Source organism: Calonectris borealis, unplaced genomic scaffold (genome assembly GCF_964195595.1).
Source record: "Calonectris borealis unplaced genomic scaffold, bCalBor7.hap1.2 HAP1_SCAFFOLD_97, whole genome shotgun sequence".
In the NCBI taxonomy this organism is placed as follows: Eukaryota; Metazoa; Chordata; class Aves; order Procellariiformes; family Procellariidae; genus Calonectris; species Calonectris borealis.
Genome location: NW_027441488.1, coordinates 144,615 through 169,220, shown reverse-complemented (window position 1 = coordinate 169,220; position 24,606 = coordinate 144,615). Strand labels below are relative to the sequence as shown.

General features: G+C 40.7%; 1 long non-coding RNA gene and 1 pseudogene across 1 annotated transcript; one reads left to right on the top strand and one right to left on the bottom strand.

The window, feature by feature from the left end:
* Positions 1-3,214: 3,214 nt before the first annotated feature.
* LOC142076723 (uncharacterized) lies at positions 3,215-10,728 on the bottom strand. The gene is made up of 2 exons (XR_012671290.1): positions 10,130-10,728; positions 3,215-4,960 (listed from the first exon to the last, which is right to left on the bottom strand). It is a non-coding gene; the product is annotated as an uncharacterized LOC142076723 (long non-coding RNA).
* Positions 10,729-13,186: 2,458 nt separating this feature from the next.
* Positions 13,187-17,776, top strand: LOC142076728 (E3 ubiquitin-protein ligase RBBP6-like; annotated as a pseudogene).
* Positions 17,777-24,606: the final 6,830 nt, after the last annotated feature.

The following is a 24,606-nucleotide window of genomic DNA, read 5'->3' as shown; positions in this document are numbered from 1 at the left end:
GAGGAACCGCCGCGGGCCCTCACCTGGCACAGCGGCCGCGACGCTGTCTGCCGCGGTAGACGCCATCACGGAGCAGGCACCTCCTGGCCCCAACCACGTCGTGCGTCCACTACAAGTTCGCCTCCAAGCTGAACCATGACATGGTCACCTTCAACGGCCTCCACATCTCCCGGTGTGACCTCAAGCACCAGATCATGGGCTGCGAGGAGCTGAAGGCGGCCAGCTGCGACCTGCAGATCACCAACGCCCAGACCAAAGAAGGTGCGTGGGGGCGGCGGGCGCGGGGCCTCGGGCACCGCCCGGCTGGCGGCGTCGCAGACCACCCTGCGTCGGCCGTGGCCTGTGGGAGCCGCGCTCTGCTCTTTGTGGGTCATCCCCACGTAGCGTGAGTCAGGCTGGGGCCCATGCCGCCAGCATGCGGCGGGACCGGGAGGGCAAGCGGCGCTGGGCATTAAGTGGGGTGGGAAGCCATAATGCGATTCGGCCACCATCGGTAGCTGTGACTTGTGTTGGGGGCCTCACAGAGCTGTTCTTCTGTAGTTGCTGTTGTGACAACTACCTTCAGATCTGTGTTGTAGACATGGAGCTAGGCGTAGAAGAGTACGTGGTTGATGTGTGACATACGGCGCTTACAAAAGCTTTGGTTTCCTGGAATTCTTCTAGGTAAAATGAAAAGGAAATGTGGGAGCATATCTTGTAATAACCAACTTGCCAGATTTCTTTGAAATGTGGTGGAGAAAGCTGAAAGTGATAGAAATAAAAGAGATGGCTAATTTGAAGAAAAGAAACCACCTGGATTTGGTGAATTTCGTGACTTAATTTTGACTTCAACTTGTTTTACTCCACTGCATTGGAAAATGGGTTTTGCGGCTGTTGCAGAAACTGCCCACTAGCAACATTTTGGATCAGGAGCGTATCTGTGAGTTAAAATCTGTGCAGACCCTTGAAAGCCGTCTTGCGCATGAGTGTTCTCCGTATCTAAATTATACTTTGGAATTTCTTCTTAATATAACTTCTTTTCCACACCAAAGACATGGTCATTCAGATGCTATTGAGCATCATTTCATCATTCGTTTCTAACGGTGGTTTTTTTTCCTGTACTACATGTTAACCGTATCAGGGCAGTACTGAAGTTTTATGGCAGAATGTTTATGGTGGATATACGTAAGAAAAGTTCTTAGAGACATCATAAATTCTTTTAAATCTAACAAATGGTGCTTGATTCTTAGAGATGATAATGGTTTCGTATTACTTAGTAGGATATTTCAGTTTGGTAATCTGCCATCTCGATAAGTTTGAATGTGATTAAAGACTTTGGGATGTGACTTTTCAGAAAAAGACTTGTAAAGTGTTTTCATTCCTTAAACATAACATTACATTTTTTTTTTCCCCCCTGTGGTTCTGTGACACTCTTACAACAGGCTTTTCTTTAAAATGTGTACTAGCGTTTTTTTTCCTCTTCCTGTTTCATGTGTTAAAACTTAAACAGAGTAGTATGTACACTGCGGTAACTGTAACTTCAGCCCTAGCCTTTAAAGTGGTTGGACCTAAAGCTTGCTGTTTGTCTACAGATACTTAAACTATTTTCAGGAGAGTGTCTGTGAAGAGCCTTAACAGCACAACGTTAGGGGTCTTAGGGATGCCACCTGACAGGGCTTGACGAGGTATACAGTATCTTTGGTTTTCAGACCATTGTTCTGATTCGCTCTGCAAAGGTAAGGGCTTTGAATATTTAAAACTGTAGGCAGATTACAGGGGATGCCTGCTGATAGTGCTTTAAAATATTCAGTCCTATCCAGCTTGTGTAAGTATAATAGAAAAAGCATTCTCATTGGAGAGATCTTTGCATTTTAAGCTTACTCAGTCCAAGTGTCTCAGGTAGTTGGTTTTTTTTGTTTGGACCTTATGTAAAAGGTCAGAAGGCTTTCCTCCTCTTCAGAAGACTAACAGGGTGTAAGCCAAGGCAAAGCATGGAGAGCTTCAGGCACACGCTGTTCCTGAAAGGCTTTTCAAGGCTGTCTTCCTAAGTAATTTCGTTTGGGCCTCTCTGCTCTGCAAAAAGGGAATCGATCGAACGAATTCACGTCCCTTTGGTTAATTCAAACGAGATGATTAGCTTAAGAGGGGAGATACCACTTGAGTTTGAGCCAATTCTGCCCTACTTGTGAAAGCAAGCTCAAAAAAACCCCAAAATGTCTGTGATCCAAATTCTAGCACTGCCAGTTCTGTTTCCATTTAAACGTAAAGCCCTGAGCAGCTGAGAAGTGTGGTTGTTGATGGATTAAGCTCCAAGAAACAGGCAGAGGCAGCAGGCTCTCTTCTGTGTTCTGTCAGGCTTGAGCACTGGCAGCACAGGTGACTGGTTTTTAGTTAACAGCTATGAAAGCAATGGCACAGAGTTCTCGTGCTTTAGCTAAGTGCCTGTTTGGTTGCAGGGCAAGCTAGTCAGACTTTAGAATCTGGTTTAGGCAGGTGAGACTTTGCTGTGGTTTGTTTTTCTCCAAAGATCTATGGGTTTTGTAGCCTAACGGAAGCAAAAGCAACTTTAAGCTAGGTCAGGAAAGAACCTCGTGCATTAGCAGACTCTCCTTTAGTGACCTTTGAGTCCATTTTGCTGTTGGCATTCAAACTGTTTTAAAAAAAGGAAAAAGATTTTGCTGCTTGTGTTTGATTCTCAAACCCCAAGATTTCTTGAAATATACTGTTAGTGTGTTGAGACGATGAAAGCGTGATGTTACATATAAAATTTTGCTTTTGTATCTGTAAAGGGATTCTGCGAAGTGCTACGTAATTACATATGAGCATGCATTCTTACGAATTGACTGATGTTTTTCTCTGTATTTATGTTGTTTTCAGAATACACAGATGAGAATGCCCTGATTCCTAAGAACTCATCGGTAATTGTTAGAAGAATCCCTGTTGGAGGAGTTAAAGCTACCGGCAAAACCGATGTTATGTAAGTATCCATAAAGCATTGTATTCTTTGTTAGGGGTTTCAGTGTGTTAACTTTTTTTATGGATATTAGTTTACAGAGGCGTTCTTTCTTGTTAAAGCTGCTGTTAATTTTTGTTGGCATGGGGTAGATTTTAATGTGTCTGTCCGAAAGTGGACTTACATTTTTAGGCCTGCTGGGACATGGGGTTCGAACTCCAACCATGGTAACTTTTAAGATTATTTGTTGCATAACGACGCGAGACAGAGACTTCTTCAATATGAAGCAGGAATCATGTCTGTCTTTATTTGCTTGTTAGCAAAGTATTTATAATCAACTCGCGACCTTCGAGTACATTTTTGGTCTTTGTCCAAAGCACAATTACAGATAAACAGGATCTTAAAACAGGATACAAGATAAAGCCAGATTATATTCTAAATATATTACAAGCTCTATAATTAGCAAAATGTTCCTCCAAATTACGTTCCACCTTCTTTAATGATATTCTATTCCTTATTTATTGTTTCCTACTTATCGCCAAGCTCCTTATTCTTTGTACACAACTTTTCCGAAAGTCATAACTCAGCTTAATTACTGGATTTTGCCAAACCGTAACTTTTCCATAAGTCATAATTCAGTTTAATCACTAGACTTTGCCAAATCCTTATCTACCACGTTGTAACATCGTTCAGTCATTTTACTTAATTGCAGAAAATCCCACAACTCCCCTTTTTTGTTTTATAAAGGCTCTATTTGCTATATTCTGTAATATTCCTATAGCACACTGAATCAAACATGGAAAAATAATGAGTACAATTACGACAATTAAAATTATTATCAATACCCACTTCAAAATCATTCTCCACCACGATCCGACATTAAGGGAAACTAGCCAATTATCAAAAGGATTTCTTTCTTCCATTAACTTCCCCAATCCATCCTGGAGTTCTCTTAATTTACTCTGTATAGATTGAGATTTGTCTGTCAAATTAAAACAACACATCCCAGCAAACTCTTCACAACCATGACCATGGGCTAAAAGCAAAAAGTCAATTGCCGCCCTATTTTGCAAGGTTGCCTTTCGAATACTGTCGAATTCTGTGGCCATATCATAAAGAATTAAAGAAGTGCGATTGAATTGTTTTCCTGACCAACACATTAAGTTCCTTGCTACCTTTCCCAAATGCATTAAGGCCAAGGGAGGCAAGAATAAGGACATTGTCGTCAGAGTAGACTGTCCCCAAATTAGGACATCATCTGTACAATTCTCCAATAGCGGTGTGGTAGATCGCTTTTGTCTATGACCACTCTGTCCCTGTGCTTGGTATAACATCTGCAATTGCTGCAAATGTTGTTTCTTTGGCAACAATAACGTCAATTTTCCGATCATACATGGCCCTCCAAATGACAATGGGGGAACCCCGGGCCAAGCTCTATCTCCACAGATCAAAAAATACCCAGGAGGCAAAGCGTATGCTTTGGTTCGGTTATAAGGTATATCTTGCATCGTATGATTACAAAAACTCTCATTTAGATATTGTAATTGTTGAGGTGAAACATTGGTGGGCAGATCATTACTACTCAGGGAACTAAATTTGACACATCCATTGTTGGGAAATGTTCCAAGCAAATCTAGCTCTGGAGGAGGCAACATTGCCTTCTTCAAATTCTTAATTAAGAATGCATTAACTGTAGTATTAATTGCCCAGCTCATAACATTAGACATTTGCTGTATAATTGACATATTTACAGACCCCTGGATCCAGTCAGTAAAATCTGATATATTCACATAAGCAAACCCGATCAAGCAGGTCCGGAATGGATTTCCTACTTGCTTTAATGAAAGACAGAAGTCATTCGTATCTGTCGCTTGAGCCCATCTTATCCAAACATTGTCCTGATTCTGCATTTCAGCCAATTCCACTGGTACTGCATGAGCTCTTCCAAGGGTCAAGAAGCTTGCAAAGAGGATAAGGCAGCAACTGTAGGTCGAATCCATTTTGCAGGCAACCATTTAGGTCCAATATCTGTTAAAACACAAGCATACCCTCTTCCCCAGGTTAATAGTTCAGCAGGTCCCCGCCATTGATTAGTTCGGGCGTCATACCACAATACTGGAGGCCTGATTTGAAGTTCCTGTTTTTCCTGTTGTGACATGATGTGGATGTAAACAGGGGGATATTTATCTGAAAAATTCAACCAATTTATAACGTACAACGCCTTTAAAAGTACTAATTCCGGAGACATAAATTCAGAATAATGTTTTTGAATTTGCTGTTTTAAATAATGATGCGCCCGTTCCACAATAGCTTGACCAGTAGAGTTTCCTGGTACTCCTGTAACATGCTCAATTCCCCATTCTTTTAAAAATTGTTGGGTACTAGCGGCAATATAAGCAGAGCCATTATCTGTTTTTATACATCGAGGAACACCCATTACGGCAAAACATTGCAACCAATGGCGACGAGCGGCAACAGCATTAGCTTTTCTTTGAGCAGTTGCCCAAATCATGTGCGAAAAGGTATCCACAGTTACATGTATGTGTTGCAAATTTTTAAAACTCTTAAAAAATGTAATATCAGTTTGCCAGAGCTCTAATGCCTTAAGACCACGAGGATTAACCCCATGTGGTAAACTTGCTGGCAAAGGAGCACAATGAGGACATGCCGCAATAATATTGCGGGCCTGATTAAGGGTTATTTTAAATTGTTTGGCTAATGCTTTTGCGGACTGATGATAAAATGAATGTGATAATCGTGCTTGTTGATGAACATGAGGCACTACTACAGTAGCAGGAGAAACAAGGGTATCAATCCTATGGTTGCCTTCAAACAGGCCTTCTCCAAACGGGGTATGACTTCGAATATGTGATACATAATATGGATATACACGTGCATTTAATAAATAAAGAAGTTTATACAATAATTCCTTTAATTGAATATTCTGTACCTCTTTAACAAATGATCTTTCTAAACGTTGTACAATTCCTACAACATAAAGAGAGTCACTAACTAGGTTGATAGCTATGTTAGAAAAGGTAAAAAATACTTGTACCACTGCTTGCAGTTCTAACAATTGTGCGGAACCATTACCATAAAAAAGCTGATCATGCCATTGCTGGTTATGGTACCATGTAAAACCATATTTTCCTGTTCTGGAACTAGCGTCTGTATAAACAGTAAGACCAGCTACAGGGGTAACAGATAACATTACGTCTGGCTCCAAGCAAAGTGTTGTGGAAAACAACCGGTGTTTTGGATAATGATTAGACAAAATTCCCTTAAAGTCGTAAGTAGCTAGTGCGAATTCAGTTATGGTTTGAAACATTTGTTGTATCTGCATATCTGTGTACGGTAAATAAATGACTTGAGGGTCAATCCCACTTATGTCTATGACCCTTTGACGAGTAGAATAAATTAAGTTAGATATCGCTACAATCCGTGGAATAATTGTTTGTTTTTGTGTTATAGACGGATATTTCCATTCGATAACATTCATAGGGTCCAACTGGTGTGGAAGCCATTGAAAAATTAAGGCAGCTAAATATTTTTCAGTGTTGAGTATTGCTACAAAAAGGGGTATATTTTGAACAATGCGATTCGCATATCCTCGCGTAATTTTATTAGCAATAGTTTTAAGAGCATTCTGCTGCAATTTGTCAAGTTTTCGAGGGGCATTCGCCCCCCCTCCTCCTTTCAGCAGGTGCACCAATGGAGCAATATCCTCATTGGAAATTCCACAATAGGAGCGAAGCCATTGAATATCTCCTAATACCTTTTGAACATCTTGTAATGTAGAAATATTGAGATTAATCACAAGTTTTTGAGGCTTAACCTGTAATTGTGTAACTTTAAATCCTAAATAAGAATAAGGTGAATGTTTTTGAATTTTATCAGGCGCCACTATTAAACCAGCGGCATTTAATGCCTGATGAAGGAAATCGATAAAATTAGAATCAAGGTTTTCCGCTGCACAAAGAATATCATCCATATAATGATAAATAATACAATTCGGAAAAGTAAAACGAATAGGTTGTAAAGCGGCAGCTACGTAATACTGACAAATGGTAGGAGAGTTTTTCATTCCTTGCGGCAATACTCGCCACTGATATCGTTTATAAGGTGCTTGTTTATTTATAGTTGGCACCGAAAAGGCAAATTTTTCTTTATCTTGTTCAGCCAATGGTATCGTGAAAAAACAATCTTTTAAATCAATTACTAAAATTTCCCATTGAGCAGGAAGCATAGTTGGAGTTGGTAGACCAGGCTGCAAAGGCCCCATTGTTTCCATGACAGCATTAACAGCTCTTAAATCCTGTAAAAGTCGCCATTTTCCTGATTTCTTTTTTATAACAAAAACAGGAGTATTCCATGGACTAAATGATTCCTCTAAATGACCTAATTTCAACTGTTCCTCTACCAAGGTCTGCAAATGCGACAGTTTCTCAAGTGTTAGCGGCCACTGCTCTACCCAAACAGGAGCAGTTTGCTTCCATTTTAAAGGTATTGGGTCCGTCAACACTCGCTGTGCAGTGACCGCTAAGTAAAAGGCGATGTCTGTAACACAACTCCCCATTGCGTTAAACAGTCCCTGCCTAGCAATGCGATTTCTATTTGCATAACATAAGGTCGGACTTTTGCAGATAGGTGGGGTTCATTTGTCTTACACATAGTCACATACTGAGTACTAAGCATTGTAGATTGTTTTCCTCCTATTCCTTGAATCATGGCACTAATTTCTTGTAGAGGCCAAGTAGTTGGCCATACCTTTTTTGGAACAATTGTAATATCAGCACCTGTATCTAATAACATCAACAATGTAAAAGTAAAACCATCATTTTGCTTAAGTTCTACTTCAATTGTAGGTCTGTTTTTCAGGATAGGTATAGAAAAATATACAGAAGGATCATTAGTTGATCCAAATCCACTTGCCCCTCTTATTCTTTCTTCCTTATTGGGCACCATTGCCTGGAATGGAATTAACTGTGCTATTTCTGTTCCTTTTTCTATCGTTATGGGTGGATACAATGCTTTAATCATAATCTTAATTGTCCCGGTATAATCTGAATCAATAAGACCTGGGAGAACAAAAATTCCCAAACGAGAAGCAGATGATCGTCCAATTATCAAAGCACTGAGCCCATATCCCAGCGGTCCCTTTTCCGTAGAATCTACCACCTGTACCATATCATTTAATAATTGAACAGTATTAGCAACCCTAATATCTACTCCGGCGCTTCCGGCAGTTTTCCCCCGGAGACGGTCCAAGCATCCATTGAACTGGGTACCCAAGCATAGGGAATCCGCTGGTTTTTCTTGGAGGTATTTAGTGTCATAGCGCCCCTCTGGTTGGCGCTCATTATCATGTTTCCCGACTGCAAAAGCTGCCCCTGTTTAGTAAATCGCGCACGGCATTCCTCTACAACATGTCCTTGTCGCTGACACCGCGTACAATATTTGCTTCCTGAATTATTTTGAGATTTCTTGGGACAAGTCTTTTTAAAATGTCCTTTTTGTCCACATAAAAAACAAATTCCCAAGCGTTGCCGAGTATTTCTAGGTTGTAAAACAGGTTGAAGGGCAGCGGCCAAAGCTTTAGCTTGTGCCCGGGCATATACTACAGCCCTATCTTGTTCTGCTACTAGATCTGCCCTAGCACAGGCTTCCATCATTTGTACTAGCCCAGCCGTTTTTGGTAACGTTGAAAGTATTCGCTTACACACATCATTAGCATTTTGTACAGCCAGATCAAGCATTACAGCTGACTTTGCTTCGGTCGATAAGTTTGGTGATTTCTCTATTGCAGTTCTCAACCTATCCAAAAATGTAGAAAAAGATTCCGATGGCAGTTGCAGTATTTTAACATAAGGTGGGGATGCGGTCGCGGAAACCTGTAGTGCTTTTAATGCGACGGCAGCAAGAGATTGAGATTGCTGTAATATTCGTCGATCTAACCGAGCTTGTGCCCTAGGATGCACAAAAGCTCCTTGTCCCATCAACATATCGATTGTCGCAAATTTCAATGGGTCCCCATCTTGCAAGTCCAAATTTTTCATTACTGCAAGTTCACAACGTTTTCTCCAATCATCTTTAAAAACTAATTTTTGCATGGGTGACAAAATTAACGATACCAACGTTTCTATATCAAAAGGAGTGAGAATATTTTGCGAAAATACCACATCAATCAAGTTTCTTACATATGTATTATCCAAACCATATTGCATTATTGCTTTTTGCAGTCGATCTAATAACTGCCAATCGAACTGCTGCCATTCTCGCACCTCCGCTCCTGCAGCGTTATGATGAAGGTGCACAGGAAAAGCCTTTAATGGACCTAAGAATTCGCCTTCAATAGCTGCATCCCGTATTATTCCATGCCATTTCTGACCAGCGTCCACAGTCTGTGTTTTTTCGTCTTGCATACTTGTACTCTTAAAACCTGTTACTGATTGTCGTTGCAGTTGTTGATATAGATTCTGTAACAGTCCTGATTGTTGTCTCATCACCTCCTGCAGCCTCGTACCCAACTGCCCGAGAGCAATTTTTTGCCTATCACCTTCTAACTGTAATGCAGAAGCTTGCCTTTTTAATTCCTCCTCCTCACGCTTTATCTGCCGGAGTTCCTCTAACGGCGAATTTTCTTGCTCCATTATTTCATTTTCACTGATTGGAGGTGCAGTAAGGGCTGCAGACTCCATACCCGCCTCTGCACCAGTTTCTTCAGGGGAAAAATAATCAGGCGGCAATGGGATTTCAAAAATAGACTTAGCATCTCTTACATTTGCTGGCAGAACCACAGGATCAGGTGAAGAAATAGAAGCCTGCTCACTCTTTTTGGCTTTTTCTCGGAATGAATATCCTAATGCTCGTTCTGCAGCCTCCATAATTTCAGACTCAACGCGAGTCTTTTTCATCAACTGATTTATTAAATACCATACATGACTAAGGGTTACTGCTTCCTTATTTCCAACTTGCACGGATTCCCATAGATCCTTTCCTAAAGCCTGCCAGCAGTCTTCCTTAAAAACCTCATCCATCGTTGTTAAAATGTTCCTTCTCTGTCCCCATTGCAACAAGTCCAAAGCTCCCTTTTCCTTCAGAGCTATTTCATGCTTCTCTGCCAGAGATAACAATATAGCTAAAACAGCTTTCACTTCTACTGATACAGTAGATCCCATTATGAAGCAAGCCGCTCACCTGGTACCAGTCAGTTTCCAGCGGCGCCCGTCGTTATCCCAGCCGTCTTATGACTAAGGCTGACTCAAAATATTCATAGTACAGTTTTCATTCTCCAACGTCGAATCACGTCGGGGTCACCAATTGTTGCATAACGACGCGAGACAGAGACTTCTTCAATATGAAGCAGGAATCATGTCTGTCTTTATTTGCTTGTTAGCAAAGTATTTATAATCAACTCGCGACCTTCGAGTACATTTTTGGTCTTTGTCCAAAGCACAATTACAGATAAACAGGATCTTAAAACAGGATACAAGATAAAGCCAGATTATATTCTAAATATATTACAAGCTCTATAATTAGCAAAATGTTCCTCCAAATTACGTTCCACCTTCTTTAATGATATTCTATTCCTTATTTATTGTTTCCTACTTATCGCCAAGCTCCTTATTCTTTGTACACAACTTTTCCGAAAGTCATAACTCAGCTTAATTACTGGATTTTGCCAAACCGTAACTTTTCCATAAGTCATAATTCAGTTTAATCACTAGACTTTGCCAAATCCTTATCTACCACGTTGTAACATCGTTCAGTCATTTTACTTAATTGCAGAAAATCCCACAATTATTCTATTGGGTTTGTTCTTGGGGTTGATTGTTCTGAGACCCAAGTTGTAGATCCTGTTTCCTTGACGTGCAGAGATTCCTTATTATATGTGTTTGCTTTTATGGCTTTTATAGTAAAGACAGATACGCATTGTAGCGTAAACGCATACTTTGTTCCCGTCTCAGAAGAGCCCGATTCTCAGTGTTTGACTATTTCTGGGGGGGGATATGGCAGGTATTCTTACGCCCCAAATCTGGGTTTTTTGCATACTAGCTATAGAGGAAAGACCAAGGTTTACCAGTTGGCGAACGATGCAAACAAGAAGTTCCATTCGTAAGCGATTCCTATGCGTTTCCTCAAGACAATGTCCGTTTCAGGCAAGAGAAAAAGAACAGTATCCTAAAGCGTATTGCCTTTTGTGCAAGTACGATGAAGGAATAGTTAATCCTTTCCAAACTTGAAACTCAGTAAGCAGTTTAGCACATTACCAAATATTACTAGTTATCTTGCTACGTCTGTTTTTACCCTAAGCTGGTATCTGTGCTCCGGGTTTTGGTTCTGTATTCCTAAGATTTACGGAGGACAGAGAATCAGGTGTATTGATTAAAATTACAGCTATTCCAATGCAGTGCTGACTAGAGGATTACTGCTGTCATTTATGTATTCATACAGTCCAGTTCTATATCAGCTACATTAGCATTGTTTGAACGGTCATGTTTTCCAGCCGCCTTAAAGATAGGTCTCTCCACCACAATTAGTAGATATTATTAGCTTGTGGTTTTGCCATGTCTTTCTAATGTTGGTTCTCAATAAATCAAATAGACGGATGAGTTACACTGTGTCTCGAACAAAGAGTACAGCAGCCTCCCGGTACCCACGAGGCATCTGCAAGCAAAAAACCCTGAATTTATGTGGCTCTGCATCTCAACTTTGGGCGTATTCCTGCAGTAGTTGTTGCAGTGTTTTCAGGCACCCTCTAGTAATTCTGGACACCGCAGCACTGTGCTTATAAACATGGCCTTGTTTTGGGGGTTAATTTAAACACGTCTGCTTAGTGCTGTCTTGTCAGTGCATCCTCTGTTTCGGGCACCCTCTCCTGGTATTGTAATGCTGCCCTAAAATGAGAGGATAGATGCGGCTAGCATCAAAGGTCAAATACATACCTGTATGTATAAGGGGATAAGGAAGGAATGGCACCGCTGTTCTAGCGCTGAAAATTAACCAGGCAGATTAGCTTTCTAGTCTTTCAGCTGTGAACATTGCAGAAACAACTGGTAGAGTGGTGGATGTTTGGGAATGATGAATGTATGCTGTAATGGTGGAGAGGCCTTCAAAAATGCGTTACTCTCCTTTTAGTACGCTCTTGAAGGTAAATGTATGAAGAATCCATGCTGTGGTAATCTAAAGGATGTCCTTGTCCTTCCTCAACTTCAGGAGGTACGTGGCTGTCATTGCGAGCCTGGTGGTGTTCTAGCAGTGGCAGGGAGCGTGCGCCTTTCTATTTGTACACCAGTTGCACAGCAGCCTTTGAATTGCCTCTGCTCATGGGACACTTTGGATGATGTGTGAATTGTTTGTTAACGACATCAATGGTTGCATGGCTGATTCATGATGAGTAGCGTGCAGATACAGATCAATGAGTATGTGGAATCTCAGCAAGTTTTCAAATTTAATAAATATTTCCTAAAATATCGTAGCATTTTCAAGATTATCTTGAAGCAAATTCTGGCAACCAAGACCTTTTTTTTTTGTCACAGGTCTCCTAAATCGCACAAAGGCCTAGGACCTGCTTTCAGGTGACATTTCTACTACTGTTTTTAGTCCATATAGCATATGTAACACATTTAGTGTTTTGGCACTTTCATGGCTAAGATATCTGAACACAGTGCTTGGGCTTCCACAGAGAAACACTGTTCTAAAGACGATGCTGCTGACATTGTTGTTATTTGTCAGATGACTGATTTTTTTCACTTAAGTAAAGGTGCACTTGGAAGTGTCTAGACTATCACTGTTCTTTCTTAGAAACTAAAGGACTCCATCTGGTACCTATTTGTAATACTAGCGATACACAGATTGGCTAAAGTTACCTTCGTATTTTGATGGTTGATTATTTATGAACACAAAACTGTAGTACAGACTTCCTGGTTTTGATACTTATGTAGCAGAGACAAACTATCTGAGGACTTCCCCTTGCACGGTCGTGTTCTATATCTGTAAGCCTTAGAGTAATTTGTGACAAAGTAGAAATGGGATTCTGGGGGGTTTTTTTAGTTGCACTGAATGTACCAAGAGACAACGGTTTATGTATATGAGTAAATTTCCAGATTCACTCGACTATCAGAACATAAAGTTTTGATGTTCAGGTTTTATAATCTGTTTTCAGTGCTTTATGTTTTTGGTACAAGTGCTGTATTTGAAGTTCTGATCACCTTTATTTCTTCTTCTAGAAGTCAAACTGAGCCAGTAAGTGGAACATCAAAAGCAGTATGTAAAAACACAATCTCACACTTTTTGCTGCACGCTGCACTTAAGGTAGTCTTGGATTAATTTTCCAAACATTAACTTAATAGATTTTCCAGTAAAACATAGTATATGTTGTAAATACAATGTATTTGATTCAGCATAGTAGAAACGGAGTAATGCCATCATTTGCACAGTTCTATCTAATGTGAATATTGGTGTTTGTGCCTAGTAATGCATTGTATTTCATACTGGATATGCTAGACTATTTCCTGAACGACTTTGTGTTGTACAGATAATGTACAATCGTTTTTAGATCACGTAGGTTCAAGGTTTGCACAACTGAACATGGTTTTTGAAAATGTTATCAAAAACCACTGAGAAACCATTATTGTTAAACATGGTACTGTTTCTTACTTTTGACTTGGGGGTTCAAACAAATACCAAAACCAACATGTCCCACACGTTTTGAGGACAGTTCTGTGCAGCTAAATGCTTCCTTTTCATGTCCTTAAAGACTTGGGTATTTGTTCCTGAAACTGTATAATTGAAGCGATATTGTTTGAGTGCATAACTGAGTGCATAACTGTCTTTAATAGATTGCTGTGAATTTAAATATCGCTGCTACACAAAGTGGTATTCTAAAGTTCTACATTTGACCTTTCCGCTTTATCAGATGAAGCAGTTCAGTTTAATAGTTTGTCTGCAAATGAAAATACGTAAAACCCAGTGTACAAATTTTGGCACAAGGTTAGAGCCTGGTGCATTTGTAAAGGGTAAAATCCCTGTCATTTTTCTTAACCTCCGCCTGCAGTACGTTTTTGGATCTGGGTGACTTCAGGGCTGGATGCTGCTTTAATTTCCCAAAGGCTAAGCTTTTCTTTAGGATACTGCCACTTTGAATTTACATTTGGAAAAGGGGCAGCGTTTTTCTTCAGGTTTGAAGACACTGTCGTTCTGCTGCTAAAACAGAAATAAGTAACACAAGGAAATACTTGGCTGATTAGTTTACAAACCACACTGAAAAGAAGTTTCCTGTAGTGATGCTTCCTTCTCAAATAAATATTTGTTAAAAATCCTTTTTAGCTGAAAATTGATAGCTTCCTTACCCCTTCGACTTTTAAGCAGCTGTGAGCATTTGACAAGGGTCCCTCTCTGAGATATTCTGGAGCAATAAGTTGATCTCCAGCGGGTTTGGTTAGTTTAGCTTCTTCTCCTTAACCACATAGGCACTCTTAAGCTGTCACAGGTTTGGACTTTGTTTTGAACAAATACCAACTACACTAGGTTGGAAATGGCTCTTTCAGTGACACTCGGAGGATATAGTGCAGACTGTCAGACTACAGTAGAGGTTAACTATTGCTCTGTTTTTGATTGTAGAACTTGAATGTGAGTTTAATTTTTTGTGAACAGATTGATGACTCTTCTGCATCTATTTCTCTGGCCCAGCTGACTAAGGTACATATATATTCCTAAAAAAAAGTGTTTGCTTTGTATTTTTAAATCTTATACTGTGATCTATAGCTGGAGAACTGTTGTCATGTGAACAAACCTTTAATTTAATTTTTAATAATTTAAAGTATTTCTTTTAACTTTAAAATGTGTGTATATTTTGATACTATCCTGGTAAAGAGTAGTTGCCAGTTTGGGAAGATAGAAGGGGGAGGACCTTATCAGCCGCAACGTAATGTTGCAGTATTACTCATCTTCAAGACACAAAGAAGCAGCACTTCAGAAGCTGTTTACCGTTTTTCATACTTTTCGTTCATTTTGCATTGGAAACTAACACAATTTTCACAGAAGAATTTAATTGGCTGTAAGTGACGGACATTTCAGGGGGGTTTGCAAGAGCCAAAATAGAAGCGTTTCTGGAACACGGACAACTGCATGGCTATTTTTGAATTTCTAGGCGCTACAGTTATAGATCCATGCTTTGAATGCTGCACAATTTCATACACTGTAGTATATATACAGTGGACAACACAATCTAATTTGTTTGATTGCAGACTGTGTAAATTGTGTAAATGCACCTAATTGTTTACAGGAAAATACTGATGCGTATGGGTGGCATATTAGCAAACGTGACCTTCTGAAACTGTTGTAATGCCATGTTTTGCTATGGAACTGCTTGCATTTTTTGCTCAACAACATGTAACTTTGTCTGGGAAAGCACTAGGGATTGCACTTTGTGAAAAGGCGTAGTGCTAGCCAATTAAATTACTAGTCTTTAAAGTTACAAAGATTAGAGAAGGCAGGGCCTAATGCAGAGGAGCTAGTTCTTTCTTCTGAAAATAAAGGCTGGAGTTCCTTTCCCAGAAAGAAAAATCTCTTCCCACTGGTAACTTCTTCCCTCTCTCACTGCAGAAATTAAATTGTGGACATTTGGTAAGAAAAAAAAAATAGTTTGGAAGGTAGCCACCAGGAGAAATTGGTCTCTGTTAGCGCTGTCCCTAAACATGTCCTTGGTTCTGTAAACTCAGGTGAAGTTTTACTCTAAAATGTGAAAAACTGTCCAAGTGGTGTACACATTTAAGCTTTTGAGAAAATGTAAGTATTTCAGAAAAATAGAGGAACATAGGATAAAGCAGCTCCAAACGGTTCCTTACTCTAACCTCCTCAGTGCAGACTGGCTTAGCATGGAGGCAATGTGTTGTAAAAAGTTTTCTGTTTTATTATGCATTAAATGCCATCTTGAATTTTGGTCTATTCCTAGTAATGTCTTGTGGGTTTTGGATGTGTTTTGTAAACCGCTTGGGTTCAAACAAATTAGTCAAGTATCTGTAAAGTCTTCTGTAAATGTTAATGGAAATGACTTCATAGATGTCGATCTGGATTATGTTACAGTTGAGAAAAAGCTGTGTATATGAAACAGCCCTTTAACAAAATGCTGAAACAAGTTGGTTGCTTTTGTGAATGAATGCATCTAAAACCAAAACCATGAGTGGTTGATCTGAATGATAGGTGCTTGAGGGTCCAAATCATTTACAGTCACTCCCTTAGACCCTGCTTGTACCTGTACTAGAGTGTAATAAAAACATTTGAACAAATACTACTTTAAAAAAATCAGCTGGCTTCAATAATTTGAAGATCCAGTTCTGCGTAACATTTATATTACAATTTGTATGTTAAAAGGACACGGTCAACTGGAAAAAAACTGCAGGTTTTGCTTATTGTAGTTAACTTGCTTCCTATGAAGAAGTTAGTGGGGGGGAACATGAAGAGCCTAAGGTTTTGAGTGCCCAGGAATGCTCTTTTCAAGTAGGTTAACAGGCACATAAACAGCCTGTGATGATGTAAGGACTCCCCAGAACATCTTTTGGACAACTCTGTTTCATATAAGCAGCTGTTTTCATGCAACCTCAGCTGGCGTTGTGCTGCTCTTTACAGGGTTGGGTGAGTGGTGTTCTCTTTGGCAGTGTGGGCTTAAATGTGTTTCTAATGTATGTGTCAAATAATTACCTGTTAAACAGACTGCCAATCTGGCTGAAGCCAATGCTTCCGAAGAAGATAAAATAAAAGCTATGATGCTACAGTCTTGCCAGGAATATGATCCAATCAAGTAAGTGTTGATAATGTCAAATCTGTTCTTTGAAGATTATGGAAAGATTGTAGAGAAGTTTGTTTTAACGAGAGAGACACGTGCATACCTTTTTCTTCTTTGCCCCAAACCCTTTTAGTTACATGAAGAAACCCTGGGGTCCACCTCCACCATCATCTGCTTGCTTTCGTTGCGGAAAACCTGGCGACTGTATAAAGAACTGCCCAACAAATGGGGTAAGACTGTGGGGGACTTCTGGTGTTCCTTAGCTTTTCATTTTTTTACCTTGGCAGTTACGTAACAAATCCATGAATACTCATATTAAGAATTGTTTCTCTTGGGGTGAAAGACAGAGGTTCATAGGGCAATGTTGCAAAGCCCTTCAAAATCCAAGGGAAACCTGGCATTATAAATGTAAACTTTTCTTTTTTGTAGGTCATAGACATTAAGTATGTCCACAGATCTTGCTCTGTGAACTTTCATGCATATTTTTATATATTTCAATATTACTGGAAATGTTTCTGGTTTTAACTCTGTTTAATGACAGTTCACAGTTTTTAGTATTTCATGTAAAACCAAGATGTTTCTGTTGACCCCATCTATTGAATATTTGTGCTCTGAATTGCGCTTTGGAGGAGGAGCGGGTTTGTATCTCTTTTCTGAGGGGATGGTGAGCTAAGGGATATTTCACCCTTAAAGAACCTGAACTTAAGCCAAAGAATGGAATGAGTTCAAAACACTGCTCAAGCCTTTGGAACATCCTGGCTATATTCATTTAGGAAAATAAGTATTTTAGTCGAGCAACCCTTATGCTGGGTAAAAGGAGAGGATTAAAGGCTTTTGCTGCTTAAAATAATCATTGAAATGTCATTTTAAGTGTGGGTCTTAAAAGGAGATATGTCTGCATTTCTTTTCTTAACAGGACAAAAATGTTGAGCCTGTTCCCAGAATTAAAGAGCACAGGAATTCCAAGGAGTTTCATGATGGAGGTGAAAGACCCCAATACAAAGGGTGCTATGCTGACAAACACTGGAAAATACGCAATACCAACTATTAATGCGTAAGTATGGAATTAATTGGACTGGCCAAAAAGTGAGCGAGAGAAACCACGCGTGCATGTCTGAGTGGCTATGCAACCAAGTTGGCCAGCATCTGTAATTACGGGGCAGGAAGCACTGTCATTGTGCTTAACCATAGAATCTGGGATACTTTTGAATATTAAAATAGGGTGGTCCTGCTGTTCGTGCCCCTGGAAGTTGGTATTTGGCTGCCTGCCAGGTTAAAGCACGACACTGGTAAGTAACTGTAACTTCAGAATTTCTTTAAAAAAATTACCTTCAGAGGAACTGAATGGGATTTCTTTCTTTTTCCTCTCCCCACTCCAAAAGGTCATCCAATGAGAGCCAGTCCAGTTCGCTCAGCAGGTGGCAGACCAGGCTAGGAAGTGTAAGTATTCTACAGAAATTCAATAGATGACTCCTTGTCACCTGTTAAAAGAGGCTGTATAACGCATAACTTATACAACAGCTGATTTATAATGAAGCAAGTATGCACAGATAGTTGTGGAGAATCCAAGTGGTAATTAATTTTTAAATGGCTTCATTTGAATTGGCTTTTACAAAGGGCATCTGTGCTTCCACTAAGGTTATTTAAAATAAAACTCCGGTACATGACTGAAAACAGGACTCTGAAAAATGAACGCTTTTTGAGGAAACCATAATTGCCTATAAAAATTAAAGATAATTAAAGGATCAGATGGAAAGCCACCTTTTCCATTACTGGCTGAATAGGGCTGAAGAAATTGATTTCCCAATAGGAATCAGCCTCCAACATTCTTTTTTTAACAACTTAGTTGATACTGCATGAGCAAATGGTTGGAAAAGTCAACACTGTTCTTTTATGACAATTTTGAATTTCTTCAATTTAGTCATCTCACATAGCCAAGACGCTTTCTCTCAGTTGGAGAGAGAGGAGTCTGTTTTACCTATTACTGCAGCGTCAAGCTAGTCCTTCCTTTCGCTATATGTTTGTTATAGATAGATTGTAAGAGTGCATTGTGTTTATAAAATCTTAAAGGTAAATCAAAAGAAAAACCAGGATCCATCCCACAGGTTGTCTGATATCTCCAATTCAGTCAGCAAGAAAACAACAATTCAGGGACAGGACCAGGCCAAATGAGCGTAGTCTCTAATGAACAGAAAGCAGGGAGAAAAATGCTTAAGTTGGCAGGATGCCATTGGCCTTCCTTATCTAGGGAGGAGTTTTACAGAGAACAACGGAGACTTAAAGAGGAGGAAGTATTTGGCTCAATGAAGTTGCCTTGTTTTTCACGTTTGTATTTCAACAGCATATCGGACTGCAGTTACACTAAAGTGTATCTGACATAAGGAAAAATGACAGTGTTTTTTCCAATAGAATTTTTCGTTGCAGATAGTAAGCATGCATAACTAAAACAAGACAAATGGAATTGAAAAATGTTATCAAATTCCTCAATTTGCAGTAGCATTATGTCAGCAGCTGAAAGAAGCTTTGACATAAGCGTATGGAGAGGAGAAAAAACCCAAACCAAATTTGGGAGGAAAAAAATTGGGGAGAATGACTGTTTTGAATTAACTTCATTTCTTTTTCTGTGTGTTGTGGTTTTTTCCAGGTCCAAGTCTCCTTATAGTGCTTCACCTTACTCTACAAGTTCGTCTACCTGCTCCACATCAAGATCAGGTTCTTCCCGCACTCGCTCCTACTCTCGCTCATTTAGTCCTTCCCATTCTCGTTCCTACTCGCGATTGCTGCCGTATCCAAGAAGAGGCAAAGCGAAGAGGCGTAACTATCGTTCTAGGTCAAGGTCACACGGTTATCAGCGTTCAAGGTCAAGGTCACCCCCATACAGAAGATGCCATTCACGGTCAAGGTCTCCAGTATTTAGAGGCCAGTCTCCCACTAAACAGACTATACCTCAAGGGGAAGGAGGAAGGGAGTATTTTAACAGATACAGAGAAGTTCCACCATATGATCTGAAAGCTTACTATGGCAGATCTCTTGACTTTAGAGATCCATTTGAAAAGGCAAGGTACCGGGAATGGGAAAGGAACTACAGAGAATGGCATGGAGAGTTTTACAAGGGCTATGCTGTTGGCGCTCAACCTCACCCTCCAGTAAACAGAGAGAACTTTTCTCCAGGTAGGTTTGGTCCACCTGGGACCAGACAAGAGAATTCACCATATGCTCGGGGACGTAGGGAGGATTATCCTGCTTGGCAGAGCCACCAAAATCACAATATAGCTGGAAATTACCCTGAAAAACCTTCTGAAAGAGAGAGCCATGGCATCAAGGATCCTACCAAATCAAAAGAGAAGGAGGTGAAAAATCCACTGGGAGATGGCCAAGGAAATAAGCATAAAAAGAGAAGAAAAAGGGATGAGGATGAAGGATTTCCCAATACTGAGTTGTTAGCAGGTGCGAGAAAACCAAGAGAGCCAGTTTCAGCAGAAGACGTTAAAATGGACTCCCTGTTCATGGTCCCAAGCAGAGATGATGCCACCCCTGTGAGAGATGAGCCTATGGAAGGAGATTCTATTGTTTTCAAGCCGATGTCTGAAAAGGAGAAAAAAGAGAAGGATAAGCCAAAAGCAAAAATTGACAAGACAAAGCGGAAAGTAGAAGTGGCTGTTCCTCCTAAGACAGACAATATAATAAAACTAGCTAAAGCTTCCTCGAACGGAAATCTCCTCGAACGGAAGAGAGAAAGCAAGAAGAGAGAAGGGAAGAGAGAAAGCAAGGATTTAAAGAACCTGACTTGCTGCCCTGATATTGCTCATTTACATCAGTTATAGTGTTTGTGATTAAGTTTAGGGTTAGGGTTAGGGTTAGGGCTCAGTGTTACGGTGAGGGTTAGGTTTAGGGTTAGGGTTAACATTAGGGTTAGGGCTTATCATTAGGGTTATGGTTAGGGGCAGGGGTTAGGTTTAAGGTTAGGGTTAGGGTTAGGTTTAGGGTTAGGCTTAGGGTTATCGTTAGGGTTAGGGATAGGGTTGGGGTTAGGATTATGGTTTGGGTTTAGGGTTAGGGATCGGGTTAGGGTTTCATTTTAGGGTTAGGTTTAGGGTTAGGGTTAGGGCTTGGGGTTACGGTTAGGGTTAGGGTTAGTTTTAGGGGTAGGGTTAGGGTTTGGGTTAGGGTTTAGGGTTAGGGTTTAGGGTTAGAGTTAGGGCTGGGGTTCAGGCTGGGGTTCAGGGTTAGGGTTAGAGTTCGGGATATGGGTTAGGGTTAGGGTTAGAATTAGGGTTAGGGCTTATCATTAGGGTTATGGTTAGGGGTTGGGGTTAGGGTTAGGGTTAGGGTTAGGTTTAGGGTTAGGCTTAGGGTTATCGTTAGGGTTAGGGAGAGGGTTGGGGTTAGGATTATGGTTTGGGTTTAGGGTTAGGGATCAGGTTAGGGATTCATTTTAGGGTTAGGGTTAGGGTTAGGGCTTAGGGTTATGGTTAGGTTTAGGGTTAGGGTTAGCGTTTGGGTTAGGGTTTAGGGTTAGGGTTTAGTTTTAAGGTTAGGGTTAGGGTAAAGGTTAGTGTTAGGTTTAAGGTTAGAGTTAGGGCTGGGGTTCAGGGTTAGGGTTAGAGTTTGGGATATGGGTTAGGGTTTGGGGTTAGGGTTAGCATTAGGGTTAGGGCTTATTAGGGTTAGGGTTAGGGTTAAGGTTAGAGTTAGGGCTGGGGTTCAGGGTTAGGGTTAGAGTTTGGGATACGGGTTAGGGTTTGGGGTTAGGGTTAGCATTAGGGTTAGGGCTTATCATTAGGGTTAGGGTTAAGGTTAGAGTTAGGGCTGGGCTTCAGGGTTAGGGTTAGAGTTTGGGATACGGATTAGGGTTTGGGGTTAGGGTTAGGGTTAGGGTTAGGGTTATGGTTGGGTTTATGCTTATGGGTTAGGATTTCAGTTTGGGTTAGGGTTAGCATTAAGTATTAGGATTAGGTTTAGGGTTAGGGTTGCAGTTTAGTTTTAGGGTTAGGTTTCGCATTAGGGTTAGGGTGAGGTCTCACGGTTATGGTATTAGGTTTGTGATAGCGTTAGGGTTAGGGCTTAGTGTTATGGTTAGGGGTTACATTGGGTTTACGCTTATGGGTTAGGATTTCAGTTTGGGTTAGGGGTAGCATTAATTTTTAGGGTTAGGGTTTAGGTTTAGAGTTGCGGTTTAATTTTTGGATTAGCTTTCGCATTAGGTTTAGGGTGAGGTGTTATGGTTACGGTATTAGGTTTGGGGTAGCATTAGGGTTAGGGTTAGAGTTAGGGTTAGGGTCATTAGGGTTCAGGTTGGGGTTCAGGGTTAGGGTTAGGGTTCGGGATTACGGTTAGGGGTCGGGGTTAGGATTAGCGTCAGGGTTAGGGCTTAAAATTAGGATTAGGGGTTAAGGTTAGGGTTATGGTTGGGGTTAAGGTTAGGGTTATGGTTGGGGTTAGGGTTAGGCCTAGGGTTATCGTTGGGGTTAGGATTATGGTTCAGGTTTAGTGTTAGGGATAGGGTTATGGTTTCGTTTTAGGGTTAGGGTTAGCGTTAGGGTTAGGGCGTAGGGTTACAGTTAGGGATGGGCTTAGCGTTAGGGTTAGGGTTTGGGTTAGGGGATAGGGTTAGGGTTTAGTTTTAGGGTTAGGGGTAGGGGTAGGGGTAGGGTTGTGGTGATGTCTTAAGATTACGGTTTGAGGTTGAGTTAGCATTAGGGTTACGGTTAGAATTAGGGGTTCGGTGTTATGTGAGGGTTAGTTTTATGGTTCCGTTTAGGTTTAACGTTAGGGTTATGCCAAAGTGTTAGTGTTACGGTTTGATGTTAGGGTTAGGGTTACGGTTTGGGGTTAGGGTTAGCGTTAGGATTTTGTTTTAGGGTGAGGTTTCGCCTTAGGGTTAGGGTTAGGGCTAGGGTTAGCTTTATGATTCAGGTTAGGCTTAAGGTTAGGTTACGGTTAGGGTTAAGTGTTCGGTTTAGGGTTAAGTGTTAGGCTTAGGGTTAGGGTTAAGTGTTAGGTTTAGGGGTAGGGTTAGGGTTAAGGTTAGAGTTAGGGTTAGGATTAGAGTTAAGGGTTAGAGTTAGGATTCAGTGTTAGGGTTAGGGTGAGGTCTTAATGTTACGCTTAGGGTTTACAGGTAGCGTTAGGGTTAGGTTTAGGGTTAGTGTTAGCGTTAAGGTTAGGGTTAGGGTTTAAGATTGGGTTCAGGGTTAGAGATAGGGTTCGGTATTGGGGTTAGCGTTAGTATAAGGGTGAGGTCTTAGTGTTACAGTTAGGGTTTACGGGTAGCATTAGGGTTAGGGTTAGAGTTAGGGTTAGGGTCATTACGTTAAGGTTAGGGTTGGGGTTCAGGGTTAGGGTTAGGGTTTGGGATTAGGGTTAGGGTTCGGGGTTAGGGTTAACATTAGGGTTAGAGCTTTATGATTCAGGTTAGGCTTAAGGTTAGGTTAGGGTTAGGGTTAGGGTTAAGTGTTCAATTTAGGGTTAAGTGTTAGGGTTAGGGTTAAGGTTAGAGTTAGGCTTAGGACTGGAGTTAAGGGTTAGAGTTAGGGTCCAGTGTTAGGTTTAGGGTGAGGTCTTAATGTTACGCTTAGGGTTTCCGGGTAGCATTAGGGTTAGGTTTAGGGTTAGTGTTAGGGTTAAGTTTAGGGTTAGGGTTTAGGGTTAGGATTGGGGTTCAGGGTTAGAGTTAGGGTTCGGTATTGGGGTTAGAGTTAGTATTAGGGTGAGGTCGTAGTGTTATGCGTAGGGTTTACGGGTAGCATTAGGGTTAGGTTTAGGGGTTAGGGTTAGGTTGGGGTTCAGGGTTAGGGTTAGGGTTCAGGATTAGGGCTAGAGTTCGGGGTTAGGGTTAGCATTAGGGTTAGGGGTTAACGTTAGGGTTAGGCGTTAAGGTTAGGGTTATGGTTAGGGGTTAGGTTTAGGGTTAAGGTTAGGGTTATGTTTAGGGTTAGGGTTAGGCTTAGGGTTAGCATTAGTTTTACGGTTGGGTTTAGGATGGTTCGGGTTTAGGGTTAGGGATAGGGTTAGGGTTAGAGTTAGGGTTAGGTTTACGGTTAGGGTTAGCATTTGGGTTAGGGTTCGGGTTAGGGTTGGGGTTCAGGTTTAGGGTTAGGTTTCGGTGTTAGGCTTAGGGTAAGGGTGAGGTCTTAGTGTTATGCATAGGGTTTACGGGTAGCGTTAGGGGTTCGAGTTAGGGTGAGGGTTTGGTGTTAGTGTTAGGATTGGGGTTCTTATTCTTGATCCTCTCTCCCTCTCTTTCTCTCTCTCGTTTTAATTACAAATTATTATTATTTATTATTATTATTATTATTATTATTATTATTATTATTGGTGTTATTATTGTTATTATTACTATTATTATTATTATTGGTGTTATTATTGTTGTTGTTGTTATTATTATTATTATTGTTATTATTGTTATTATTGGTGTTATTATTGGTAATATTATGGTATTATTGGTGTTACTATTATTACTGTTACTAGGATTACTATTATTGCTATTATTATTTTATTTCAAGTATTAAACTCTTCTTATCTCTACCCGTGAGTTTTCTTGCTTTTGCTCTTCTGATTCTCTCCCCCATCCCATTGCTGGGGGGAGGGCGAGTGAGCGGCTGTGTGGTGCTTAGTTGCCGACTGGGATTAAACCATGACAGGGGTCCACCACAAAGATGGTTGCCATTCTGTCACATCCTCTGAGCTAAAACTGGCTCATCCTGGGACATGGTGCCCCCCACGCACGCAACCTGCAGTCCAGAAGTACCCCTGAAAAGACCTCGACGGCCTGCATTAACACACCGGCATGCACTTCAGATGTAAACACTGCCAAGTCATCTCTTATTTGCAACAGATACGGAGGACCAAATTCTGCAAATCTAGCCTTACTTCTACTGAAACTTTC